Raw genomic sequence first — 13,308 nt, 5'->3', positions numbered from 1 at the left:
TATAGATGTAGTAAACACATTAGTGGAGACGGTGTGTCTGCTCTCCGTGAGAGAGCCGGGCGGGAAGAATAATCTGTGGTCTGGGAAGAAGAGACCCTCGTTGGAAGAGCGGCGCTCCTCACAGGAGAGAATGAAAACAATCTTTTTCAGGGACGCTGATTTTTCTCTTTGGGTGAATTAAAAGCACTTGTCGCAAGTGACCTCGTGGCGCAACGGTAGCGCGTCTGACTCCAGATCAGAAGGTTGCGTGTTCAAATCACGTCGAGGTCAGCTGATGTGTTTGCAGGTGCTGCTGGTGCCGAACCCGGAATTTACACCATGCAGTCGGGTTTTAGCTGTACACCACCTAGGTAATCCGAATGAAGTAACAGAACAGTACAGAGCACCCAGTCAGGATCTTATGCAGCATTTCATCTTGAACACGACAAGAGAAAAGGCACACTGCACATCCGCGAAACATCACATCCGACTTTAGAGACAGTGACATCAGAGAATGGAAGTTTCAAACCGCTTTTCTGTTAGAGGTTCAAGCAAACCTGAAAGTTAGGGAGTGTTTGGTCACTTTTGTATGAAAAAGTGTCTGAAGCCTGTAATTATAATTTGCCCTTCTTTTAATTGTGGTTGAAATCCACTCCCATGTACCAAGACCTTACAGTATATTCATGTTTACTTAAATGACTAACTATTGGACTATTGGACATTAGTTGGTGTTTTTTTTGTTGTAACGAAAGGAACCCAGACCCAACGTTTGCTTTCAGGTGGGGTTCATTTACATAACAGACATCTATTTCTGAGGAGCCTGATTTGAATCACACAACCCCGGTAGAAGTCGAATCGACAATCTTATAAACCGAAATCAGACGCGTTATCCATTAAACCACTAGCCCGTCACGTAAATTAATTGCACCATGGTGAGTTCAGTGCCGCTACTAGTAATACCCCACCCCCATCTTAAATTTCTAAGTGAGAAACGTGTTTTCTACATTTTTTTTTAGTTTTAAAAAAACATCACTTTTAAGCAGACAAAGCCTTTATGTGTCGCTCTGAATTTCTAATTGATTTAGAATTCCAAGACAAAAGCGTTTCGTTCCACAGCGGCGTGAAATGATCACGTCTTTCACTCTACTTCTCTCTAGTAGTAAAGCAGATCTTGCTTGGTGAGCATTCGCTCCGGTAAATTAGGTCACTTTTCATGTTAACTCACTTCTTCTAAACACAACATTTCCCGGTGCATGTTTTCTCCATGAAAAAAAGACATGTGCATGTGCATGTTTTCCCTTACATGTTTTCCCTTACATGATTTCTCGTTTTGTTTCATCAAAGTGTACAGAAAGAAGAAAGAAAGGAAAAGTGTCGTTAATGAACTCTGTCCCCCTTGGGAGATGTCAAGCGCATTGGACATGAAAAGTGCCCAATAAAAGCCATTTCTCTTCATTTCTCTTACGGTCAGGGCTCCTGTTCCGTGTAAAGGAGGCAGCTTGCTCAGCCGGCAGACTCAGGGCTTTGTGAACGCAGATGGCTCAGAGCGGTGTGTCCAAGCGGCTATAAAAGAGGAGAATTCTGCCGGCACCGTAGCTGAGTCGGTTTAAGTACCTGTCTCGTTAACTGGAGATCCGGGCTCCACATCCCAGCTGTGCCTTTCTTCCTGTCTTTTTGTGCAGAAACTACCATCTTGGACAACCGCATAGGGCTTGATTTAGTTTAAAGCATGAATGCATTTCCTTTCTGCAACAACTTGTTTTTCAAGAAATTCATACAGCTTGTGAAAAATGAAATGTAATTCTTGGCTATCAGAGCAGTAGGAATATTGCCGACTGGCAAGAAAATGCAAGCAATGTTTATTTCTTGACCGGAAAGGTGTGAATGGAGAAAAGCCTCTCTCATCAGTCTCTGTGGCGCAATCGGCGAGCGCGTTCGGCTGTTAACTGAAAGGTTGGTGGTTCAAACCCACCCAGGGACGATCTTCTTATTATTGTCAATGTAAACACTGTCTCCGCTGAAGCCGAAACCTTAACCCTCTTTATATTTGCAGAAAATGCGAGTCTTTTGCCCGTGTCCAACAACAACACTTGAGACCGGGGAAGTCCAATAGTGATCAACACCGCAACTCCCCAGAAATCCATATTCACCCTTGGAAAAGTATCTTTGAATGGCTGGCGGGAGATATCATTTATACTCCTGTTGCGTCCTCTGCTAAAAGAGTTTAGAAATACAACGCAGATTTGTTTGAGAATTTGACAAGCACTGTTACAGTACGTTAGCACTGTGAAGTTGGATGTTGATATTTTGATATATTTACCTTAATTTTAACATAAATGTAAACATACATGCTGTACAATCTATGCTGTACAATCAAACACAGGTATATTTTGAGTCTCATGCTGATCGTCCTGTGGATCCAAAAGAAAATGTTAAAGCTGATACATTTTCGATTGGAATTTGCATCTAGCTACAACGTCCCTGGATAAGAGATTTTATTAGGTGCGTGTAATTGGTATCTTTTACTTTATGTATGGTAGTGGAAATAGTTTTAAAAATGTTTTCTAAAGAATATTGTATTGCCAGGACCTGCCTTTAGCGCTCAGTAGCGATTAAGCTGTTGATATAGATGGAGAAGAAATGTAAGATGAATTGATGATCTAAGCTAAAATAGCCATAACACGCCTCCTGTAACAGCGTTTGTATTCATAGCAAGTAATTTTTTTTTTCAAACCCGAACGTTTCTTTTGCATTAAGTGTTATGTAACCATTAGCGGTTTCGGTAGCTTCTGAAGAGTGCACTTTTCCAAACTGAAGCCTATAAGAACATTATTCAAGACACACCATGGCCCAGAATCGTGCATCGGGACAAAGATTAACATCCATTGAAAGTACTCCCAAATAAAAGATTTGACCGAAAAATTAAAAGAGTAGGCAAGTATTAAAACAAAACCATAACTTCTTGACTTCCAATCTCTTTCCTGGTTCAGGCCATGTAAAATGACATATTCAGTGCACTCATGCCGAGGTTGTGAGTTTAAGCCTCACCTGGAGCAGCCTGGTTTTCTGTCTTGACAGGTAAACAGTGTTTTGTGTTATTTGCTAAATGGAGAGAGGATTCTGTGTTAATTGTGCTCCTCCTGGGAGAGGTCAAGATGAGAAGTTCACCAGGCTGGTGGTAAATATCCTGTCCAGGAATATCAGGGCTGTAGGGGGTCAGATCTATAGATGTAGTAAACACATTAGTGGAGACGGTGTGTCTGCTCTCCGTGAGAGAGCCGGGCGGGAAGAATAATCTGTGGTCTGGGAAGAAGAGACCCTCGTTGGAAGAGCGGCGCTCCTCACAGGAGAGAATGAAAACAATCTTTTTCAGGGACGCTGATTTCTCTCTTTGGGTGAATTAAAAGCACTTGTCACAAGTGACCTCGTGGCGCAACGGTAGTGCGTCTGACTCCAGATCAGAAGGTTGCGTGTTCAAATCACGTCGAGGTCAGCTGATGTGTTTGCAGGTGCTGCTGGTGCCGAACCCGGAATTTACACCATGCAGTCGGGTTTTAGCTGTACACCACCTAGGTAATCCGAATGAAGTAACAGAACAGTACAGAGCACCCAGTCAGGATCTTATGCAGCATTTCATCTTGAACACGACAAGAGAAAAGGCACACTGCACATCCGCGAAACATCACATCCGACTTTAGAGACAGTGACATCAGAGAATGCAAGTTTCAAACCGCTTTTCTGTTACAGGTTCAAGCAAACCTGAAAGTTAGGGAGTGTTTGGTCACTTTTGTATGAAAAAGTGTCTGAAGCCTGTAATTATAATTTGCCCTTCTTTTAATTGTGGTTGAAATCCACTCCCATGTACCAAGACCTTACAGTATATTCATGTTTACTTAAATGACTAACTATTGGACTATTGGACATTAGTTGGTGTTTTTTTTGTTGTAACGAAAGGAACCCAGACCCAACGTTTGCTTTCAGGTGGGGTTCATTTACATATTTACATAACAGACATCTATTTCTGAGGAGCCTGATTTGAATCACACAACCCCGGTAGAAGTCGAATCGACAATCTTATAAACCGAAATCAGACGCGTTATCCATTAAACCACTAGCCCGTCACGTAAATTAATTGCACCATGGTGAGTTCAGTGCCGCTACTAGTAATACCCCACCCCCATCTTAAATTTCTAAGTGAGAAACGTGTTTTCTACATTTTTTTTTAGTTTTAAAAAAACATCACTTTTAAGCAGACAAAGCCTTTATGTGTCGCTCTGAATTTCTAATTGATTTAGAATTCCAAGACAAAAGCGTTTCGTTCCACAGCGGCGTGAAATGATCACGTCTTTCACTCTACTTCTCTCTTGTAGTAAAGCAGATCTTGCTTGGTGAGCATTTGCTCCGGTAAATTAGGTCACTTTTCATGTTAACTCACTTCTTCTAAACACAACATTTCCCGGTGCATGTTTTCTCCATGAAAAAAAGACATGTGCATGTGCATGTTTTCCCTTACATGTTTTCCCTTACATGATTTCTCGTTTTGTTTCATCAAAGTGTACAGAAAGAAGAAAGAAAGGAAAAGTGTCGTTAATGAACTCTGTCCCCCTTGGGAGATGTCAAGCGCATTGGACATGAAAAGTGCCCAATAAAAGCCATTTCTCTTCATTTCTCTTACGGTCAGGGCTCCTGTTCCGTGTAAAGGAGGCAGCTTGCTCAGCCGGCAGACTCAGGGCTTCGTGAACGCAGATGGCTCAGAGCGGTGTGTCCAAGCGGCTATAAAAGAGGAGAATTCTGCCGGCACCGTAGCTGAGTCGGTTTAAGTACCTGTCTCGTTAACTGGAGATCCGGGCTCCACATCCCAGCTGTGCCTTTCTTCCTGTCTTTTTGTGCAGAAACTACCATCTTGGACAACCGCATAGGGCTTGATTTAGTTTAAAGCATGAATGCATTTCCTTTCTGCAACAACTTGTTTTTCAAGAAATTCATACAGCTTGTGAAAAATGAAATGTAATTCTTGGCTATCAGAGCAGTAGGAATATTGCCGACTGGCAAGAAAATGCAAGCAATGTTTATTTCTTGACTGGAAAGGTGCGAATGGAGAAAAGCCTCTCTCATCAGTCTCTGGCGCAATCGGCGAGCGCATTCGGCTGTTAACTGAAAGGTTGGTGGTTCAAACCCACCCAGGGACGATCTTCTTATTATTGTCAATGTAAACACTGTCTCCGCTGAAGCCGAAACCTTAACCCTCTTTATATTTGCAGAAAATGCGAGTCTTTTGCCCGTGTCCAACAACAACACTTGAGACCGGGGAAGTCCAATAGTGATCAACACCGCAACTCCCCAGAAATCCATATTCACCCTTGGAAAAGTATCTTTGAATGGCTGGCGGGAGATATCATTTATACTCCTGTTGCGTCCTCTGCTAAAAGAGTTTAGAAATACAACGCAGATTTGTTTGAGAATTTGACAAGCACTGTTACAGTACGTTAGCACTGTGAAGTTGGATGTTGATATTTTGATATATTTACCTTAATTTTAACATAAATGTAAACATACATGCTGTACAATCTATGCTGTACAATCAAACACAGGTATATTTTGAGTCTCATGCTGATCGTCCTGTGGATCCAAAAGAAAATGTTAAAGCTGATACATTTTCGATTGGAATTTGCATCTAGCTACAACGTCCCTGGATAAGAGATTTTATTAGGTGCGTGTAATTGGTATCTTTTACTTTATGTATGGTAGTGGAAATAGTTTTAAAAATGTTTTCTAAAGAAGATTGTATTGCCAGGACCTGCCTTTAGCGCTCAGTAGCGATGAAGCTGTTGATATAGATGGAGAAGAAATGTAAGATGAATTGATGATCTAAGCTAAAATAGCCATAACACGCCTCCTGTAACAGCGTTTGTATTCATAGCAAGTAATATTTTTTTTTCAAACCCGAACGTTTCTTTTGCATTAAGTGTTATGTAACCATTAGCGGTTTCGGTAGCTTCTGAAGAGTGCACTTTTCCAAACTGAAGCCTATAAGAACATTATTCAAGACACACCATGGCCCAGAATCGTGCATCGGGACAAAGATTAACATCCATTGAAAGTACTCCCAAATAAAAGATTTGACCGAAAAATTAAAAGAGTAGGCAAGTATTAAAACAAAACCATAACTTCTTGACTTCCAATCTCTTTCCTGGTTCAGGCCATGTAAAATGACATATTCAGTGCACTCATGCCGAGGTTGTGAGTTTAAGCCTCACCTGGAGCAGCCTGGTTTTCTGTCTTGACAGGTAAACAGTGTTTTGTGTTATTTGCTAAATGGAGAGAGGATTCTGTGTTAATTGTGCTCCTCCTGGGAGAGGTCAAGATGAGAAGTTCACCAGGCTGGTGGTAAATATCCTGTCCAGGAATATCGGGGCTGTAGGGGGTCAGATCTATAGATGTAGTAAACACATTAGTGGAGACGGTGTGTCTGCTCTCCGTGAGAGAGCCGGGCGGGAAGAATAATCTGTGGTCTGGGAAGAAGAGACCCTCGTTGGAAGAGCGGCGCTCCTCACAGGAGAGAATGAAAACAATCTTTTTCAGGGACGCTGATTTTTCTCTTTGGGTGAATTAAAAGCACTTGTCGCAAGTGACCTCGTGGCGCAACGGTAGCGCGTCTGACTCCAGATCAGAAGGTTGCGTGTTCAAATCACGTTGAGGTCAGCTGATGTGTTTGCAGGTGCTGCTGGTGCCGAACCCGGAATTTACACCATGCAGTTGGGTTTTAGCTGTACACCACCTAGGTAATCCGAATGAAGTAACAGAACAGTACAGAGCACCCAGTCAGGATCTTATGCAGCATTTCATCTTGAACACGACAAGAGAAAAGGCACACTGCACATCCGCGAAACATCACATCCGACTTTAGAGACAGTGACATCAGAGAGTGGAAGTTTCAAACCGCTTTTCTGTTACAGGTTCAAGCAAACCTGAAAGTTAGGGAGTGTTTGGTCACTTTTGTATGAAAAAGTGTCTGAAGCCTGTAATTATAATTTGCCCTTCTTTTAATTGTGGTTGAAATCCACTCCCATGTACCAAGACCTTACAGTATATTCATGTTTACTTAAATGACTAACTATTGGACTATTGGACATTAGTTGGTGTTTTTTTTGTTGTAACGAAAGGAACCCAGACCCAACGTTTGCTTTCAGGTGGGGTTCATTTACATATTTACATAACAGACATCTATTTCTGAGGAGCCTGATTTGAATCACACAACCCCGGTAGAAGTCGAATCGACAATCTTATAAACCGAAATCAGACGCGTTATCCATTAAACCACTAGCCCGTCACGTAAATTAATTGCACCATGGTGAGTTCAGTGCCGCTACTAGTAATACCCCACCCCCATCTTAAATTTCTAAGTGAGAAACGTGTTTTCTACATTTTTTTTTAGTTTTAAAAAAACATCACTTTTAAGCAGACAAAGCCTTTATGTGTCGCTCTGAATTTCTAATTGATTTAGAATTCCAAGACAAAAGCGTTTCGTTTCACAGCGGCGTGAAATGATCACGTCTTTCACTCTACTTCTCTCTTGTAGTAAAGCAGATCTTGCTTGGTGAGCATTTGCTCCGGTAAATTAGGTCACTTTTCATGTTAACTCACTTCTTCTAAACACAACATTTCCCGGTGCATGTTTTCTCCATGAAAAAAAGACATGTGCATGTGCATGTTTTCCCTTACATGTTTTCCCTTACATGATTTCTCGTTTTGTTTCATCAAAGTGTACAGAAAGAAGAAAGAAAGGAAAAGTGTCGTTAATGAACTCTGTCCCCCTTGGGAGATGTCAAGCGCATTGGACATGAAAAGTGCCCAATAAAAGCCATTTCTCTTCATTTCTCTTACGGTCAGGGCTCCTGTTCCGTGTAAAGGAGGCAGCTTGCTCAGCCGGCAGACTCAGGGCTTCGTGAACGCAGATGGCTCAGAGCGGTGTGTCCAAGCGGCTATAAAAGAGGAGAATTCTGCCGGCACCGTAGCTGAGTCGGTTTAAGTACCTGTCTCGTTAACTGGAGATCCGGGCTCCACATCCCAGCTGTGCCTTTCTTCCTGTCTTTTTGTGCAGAAACTACCATCTTGGACAACCGCATAGGGCTTGATTTAGTTTAAAGCATGAATGCATTTCCTTTCTGCAACAACTTGTTTTTCAAGAAATTCATACAGCTTGTGAAAAATGAAATGTAATTCTTGGCTATCAGAGCAGTAGGAATATTGCCGACTGGCAAGAAAATGCAAGCAATGTTTATTTCTTGACTGGAAAGGTGCGAATGGAGAAAAGCCTCTCTCATCAGTCTCTGGCGCAATCGGCGAGCGCATTCGGCTGTTAACTGAAAGGTTGGTGGTTCAAACCCACCCAGGGACGATCTTCTTATTATTGTCAATGTAAACACTGTCTCCGCTGAAGCCGAAACCTTAACCCTCTTTATATTTGCAGAAAATGCGAGTCTTTTGCCCGTGTCCAACAACAACACTTGAGACCGGGGAAGTCCAATAGTGATCAACACCGCAACTCCCCAGAAATCCATATTCACCCTTGGAAAAGTATCTTTGAATGGCTGGCGGGAGATATCATTTATACTCCTGTTGCGTCCTCTGCTAAAAGAGTTTAGAAATACAACGCAGATTTGTTTGAGAATTTGACAAGCACTGTTACAGTACGTTAGCACTGTGAAGTTGGATGTTGATATTTTGATATATTTACCTTAATTTTAACATAAATGTAAACATACATGCTGTACAATCTATGCTGTACAATCAAACACAGGTATATTTTGAGTCTCATGCTGATCGTCCTGTGGATCCAAAAGAAAATGTTAAAGCTGATACATTTTCGATTGGAATTTGCATCTAGCTACAACGTCCCTGGATAAGAGATTTTATTAGGTGCGTGTAATTGGTATCTTTTACTTTATGTATGGTAGTGGAAATAGTTTTAAAAATGTTTTCTAAAGAAGATTGTATTGCCAGGACCTGCCTTTAGCGCTCAGTAGCGATGAAGCTGTTGATATAGATGGAGAAGAAATGTAAGATGAATTGATGATCTAAGCTAAAATAGCCATAACACGCCTCCTGTAACAGCGTTTGTATTCATAGCAAGTAATATTTTTTTTTCAAACCCGAACGTTTCTTTTGCATTAAGTGTTATGTAACCATTAGCGGTTTCGGTAGCTTCTGAAGAGTGCACTTTTCCAAACTGAAGCCTATAAGAACATTATTCAAGACACACCATGGCCCAGAATCGTGCATCGGGACAAAGATTAACATCCATTGAAAGTACTCCCAAATAAAAGATTTGACCGAAAAATTAAAAGAGTAGGCAAGTATTAAAACAAAACCATAACTTCTTGACTTCCAATCTCTTTCCTGGTTCAGGCCATGTAAAATGACATATTCAGTGCACTCATGCCGAGGTTGTGAGTTTAAGCCTCACCTGGAGCAGCCTGGTTTTCTGTCTTGACAGGTAAACAGTGTTTTGTGTTATTTGCTAAATGGAGAGAGGATTCTGTGTTAATTGTGCTCCTCCTGGGAGAGGTCAAGATGAGAAGTTCACCAGGCTGGTGGTAAATATCCTGTCCAGGAATATCGGGGCTGTAGGGGGTCAGATCTATAGATGTAGTAAACACATTAGTGGAGACGGTGTGTCTGCTCTCCGTGAGAGAGCCGGGCGGGAAGAATAATCTGTGGTCTGGGAAGAAGAGACCCTCGTTGGAAGAGCGGCGCTCCTCACAGGAGAGAATGAAAACAATCTTTTTCAGGGACGCTGATTTTTCTCTTTGGGTGAATTAAAAGCACTTGTCACAAGTGACCTCGTGGTGCAACGGTAGCGCGTCTGACTCCAGATCAGAAGGTTGCGTGTTCAAATCACGTCGAGGTCAGCTGATGTGTTTGCAGGTGCTGCTGGTGCCGAACCCGGAATTTACACCATGCAGTTGGGTTTTAGCTGTACACCACCTAGGTAATCCGAATGAAGTAACAGAACAGTACAGAGCACCCAGTCAGGATCTTATGCAGCATTTCATCTTGAACACGACAAGAGAAAAGGCACACTGCACATCCGCGAAACATCACATCCGACTTTAGAGACAGTGACATCAGAGAGTGGAAGTTTCAAACCGCTTTTCTGTTACAGGTTCAAGCAAACCTGAAAGTTAGGGAGTGTTTGGTCACTTTTGTATGAAAAAGTGTCTGAAGCCTGTAATTATAATTTGCCCTTCTTTTAATTGTGGTTGAAATCCACTCCCATGTACCAAGACCTTACAGTATATTCATGTTTACTTAAATGACTAACTATTGGACTATTGGACATTAGTTGGTGTTTTTTTTTGTTGTAACGAAAGGAACCCAGACCCAACGTTTGCTTTCAGGTGGGGTTCATTTACATATTTACATAACAGACATCTATTTCTGAGGAGCCTGATTTGAATCACACAACCCCGGTAGAAGTCGAATCGACAATCTTATAAACCGAAATCAGACGCGTTATCCATTAAACCACTAGCCCGTCACGTAAATTAATTGCACCATGGTGAGTTCAGTGCCGCTACTAGTAATACCCCACCCCCATCTTAAATTTCTAAGTGAGAAACGTGTTTTCTACATTTTTTTTTAGTTTTAAAAAATCATCACTTTTAAGCAGACAAAGCCTTTATGTGTCGCTCTGAATTTCTAATTGATTTAGAATTCCAAGACAAAAGCGTTTCGTTCCACAGCGGCGTGAAATGATCACGTCTTTCACTCTACTTCTCTCTAGTAGTAAAGCAGATCTTGCTTGGTGAGCATTCGCTCCGGTAAATTAGGTCACTTTTCATGTTAACTCACTTCTTCTAAACACAACATTTCCCGGTGCATGTTTTCTCCATGAAAAAAAGACATGTGCATGTGCATGTTTTCCCTTACATGTTTTCCCTTACATGATTTCTCGTTTTGTTTCATCAAAGTGTACAGAAAGAAGAAAGAAAGGAAAAGTGTCGTTAATGAACTCTGTCCCCCTTGGGAGATGTCAAGCGCATTGGACATGAAAAGTGCCCAATAAAAGCCATTTCTCTTAATTTCTCTTACGGTCAGGGCTCCTGTTCCGTGTAAAGGAGGCAGCTTGCTCAGCCGGCAGACTCAGGGCTTCGTGAACGCAGATGGCTCAGAGCGGTGTGTCCAAGCGGCTATAAAAGAGGAGAATTCTGCCGGCACCGTAGCTGAGTCGGTTTAAGTACCTGTCTCGTTAACTGGAGATCCGGGCTCCACATCCTAGCTGTGCCTTTCTTCCTGTCTTTTTGTGCAGAAACTACCATCTTGGACAACCGCATAGGGCTTGATTTAGTTTAAAGCATGAATGCATTTCCTTTCTGCAACAACTTGTTTTTCAAGAAATTCATACAGCTTGTGAAAAATGAAATGTAATTCTTGGCTATCAGAGCAGTAGGAATATTGCCGACTGGCAAGAAAATGCAAGCAATGTTTATTTCTTGACCGGAAAGGTGTGAATGGAGAAAAGCCTCTCTCATCAGTCTCTGTGGCGCAATCGGCGAGCGCGTTCGGCTGTTAACTGAAAGGTTGGTGGTTCAAACCCACCCAGGGACGATCTTCTTATTATTGTCAATGTAAACACTGTCTCCGCTGAAGCCGAAACCTTAACCCTCTTTATATTTGCAGAAAATGCGAGTCTTTTGCCCGTGTCCAACAACAACACTTGAGACCGGGGAAGTCCAATAGTGATCAACACCGCAACTCCCCAGAAATCCATATTCACCCTTGGAAAAGTATCTTTGAATGGCTGGCGGGAGATATCATTTATACTCCTGTTGCGTCCTCTGCTAAAAGAGTTTAGAAATACAACGCAGATTTGTTTGAGAATTTGACAAGCACTGTTACAGTACGTTAGCACTGTGAAGTTGGATGTTGATATTTTGATATATTTACCTTAATTTTAACATAAATGTAAACATACATGCTGTACAATCTATGCTGTACAATCAAACACAGGTATATTTTGAGTCTCATGCTGATCGTCCTGTGGATCCCAAAGAAAATGTTAAAGCTGATACATTTTCGATTGGAATTTGCATCTAGCTACAACGTCCCTGGATAAGAGATTTTATTAGGTGCGTGTAATTGGTATCTTTTACTTTATGTATGGTAGTGGAAATAGTTTTAAAAATGTTTTCTAAAGAAGATTGTATTGCCAGGACCTGCCTTTAGCGCTCAGTAGCGATGAAGCTGTTGATATAGATGGAGAAGAAATGTAAGATGAATTGATGATCTAAGCTAAAATAGCCCTAACACGCCTCCTGTAACAGTGTTTGTATTCATAGCAAGTAATATATTTTTTCAAACCCGAACGTTGCTTTTGCATTAAGTGTTATGTAACCATTAGCGGTTTCGGTAGCTTCTGAAGAGTGCACTTTTCCAAACTGAAGCCTATAAGAACATTATTCAAGACACACCATGGCCCAGAATCGTGCATCGGGACAAAGATTAACATCCATTGAAAGTACTCCCAAATAAAAGATTTGACCGAAAAATTAAAAGAGTAGGCAAGTATTAAAACAAAACCATAACTTCTTGACTTCCAATCTCTTTCCTGGTTCAGGCCATGTAAAATGACATATTCAGTGCACTCATGCCGAGGTTGTGAGTTTAAGCCTCACCTGGAGCAGCCTGGTTTTCTGTCTTGACAGGTAAACAGTGTTTTGTGTTATTTGCTAAATGGAGAGAGGATTCTGTGTTAATTGTGCTCCTCCTGGGAGAGGTCAAGATGAGAAGTTCACCAGGCTGGTGGTAAATATCCTGTCCAGGAATATCGGGGCTGTAGGGGGTCAGATCTATAGATGTAGTAAACACATTAGTGGAGACGGTGTGTCTGCTCTCCGTGAGAGAGCCGGGCGGGAAGAATAATCTGTGGTCTGGGAAGAAGAGACCCTCGTTGGAAGAGCGGCGCTCCTCACAGGAGAGAATGAAAACAATCTTTTTCAGGGACGCTGATTTTTCTCTTTGGGTGAATTAAAAGCACTTGTCACAAGTGACCTCGTGGCGCAACGGTAGCGCGTCTGACTCCAGATCAGAAGGTTGCGTGTTCAAATCACGTCGAGGTCAGCTGATGTGTTTGCAGGTGCTGCTGGTGCCGAACCCGGAATTTACACCATGCAGTCGGGTTTTAGCTGTACACCACCTAGGTAATCCGAATGAAGTAACAGAACAGTACAGAGCACCCAGTCAGGATCTTATGCAGCATTTCATCTTGAACACGACAAGAGAAAAGGCACACTGCACATCCGCGAAACATCACATCCGACTTTAGAG

General features: G+C 41.9%; 7 non-coding genes across 7 annotated transcripts; all 7 read left to right on the top strand.

Annotated features, from left to right (window-relative positions):
* The first annotated feature begins 198 nt into the window (after positions 1-198).
* Positions 199-270, top strand: trnaw-cca (transfer RNA tryptophan (anticodon CCA)). Its single transcript has one exon. It is a non-coding gene; the product is annotated as a tRNA-Trp (tRNA).
* A 1,616-nt stretch (positions 271-1,886) lies between these two features.
* On the top strand, positions 1,887-1,960 carry trnan-guu (transfer RNA asparagine (anticodon GUU)). The gene has a single exon. It is a non-coding gene; the product is annotated as a tRNA-Asn (tRNA).
* A 1,440-nt stretch (positions 1,961-3,400) lies between these two features.
* On the top strand, positions 3,401-3,472 carry trnaw-cca (transfer RNA tryptophan (anticodon CCA)). Its single transcript has one exon. It is a non-coding gene; the product is annotated as a tRNA-Trp (tRNA).
* Positions 3,473-6,609: 3,137 nt separating this feature from the next.
* Positions 6,610-6,681, top strand: trnaw-cca (transfer RNA tryptophan (anticodon CCA)). The gene has a single exon. It is a non-coding gene; the product is annotated as a tRNA-Trp (tRNA).
* Positions 6,682-9,818: 3,137 nt separating this feature from the next.
* trnaw-cca (transfer RNA tryptophan (anticodon CCA)) lies at positions 9,819-9,890 on the top strand. Its single transcript has one exon. It is a non-coding gene; the product is annotated as a tRNA-Trp (tRNA).
* Positions 9,891-11,515: 1,625 nt separating this feature from the next.
* trnan-guu (transfer RNA asparagine (anticodon GUU)) lies at positions 11,516-11,589 on the top strand. The gene has a single exon. It is a non-coding gene; the product is annotated as a tRNA-Asn (tRNA).
* Positions 11,590-13,029: 1,440 nt separating this feature from the next.
* Positions 13,030-13,101, top strand: trnaw-cca (transfer RNA tryptophan (anticodon CCA)). The gene has a single exon. It is a non-coding gene; the product is annotated as a tRNA-Trp (tRNA).
* Positions 13,102-13,308: the final 207 nt, after the last annotated feature.

The sequence above is a fragment of the Lepisosteus oculatus genome, chromosome 14 (assembly GCF_040954835.1).
Source record: "Lepisosteus oculatus isolate fLepOcu1 chromosome 14, fLepOcu1.hap2, whole genome shotgun sequence".
Taxonomy (NCBI): domain Eukaryota; kingdom Metazoa; phylum Chordata; class Actinopteri; order Semionotiformes; family Lepisosteidae; genus Lepisosteus; species Lepisosteus oculatus.
Note: the sequence above shows the minus strand (reverse complement) of the source record. Positions and strands in the feature narration are given on the sequence as shown.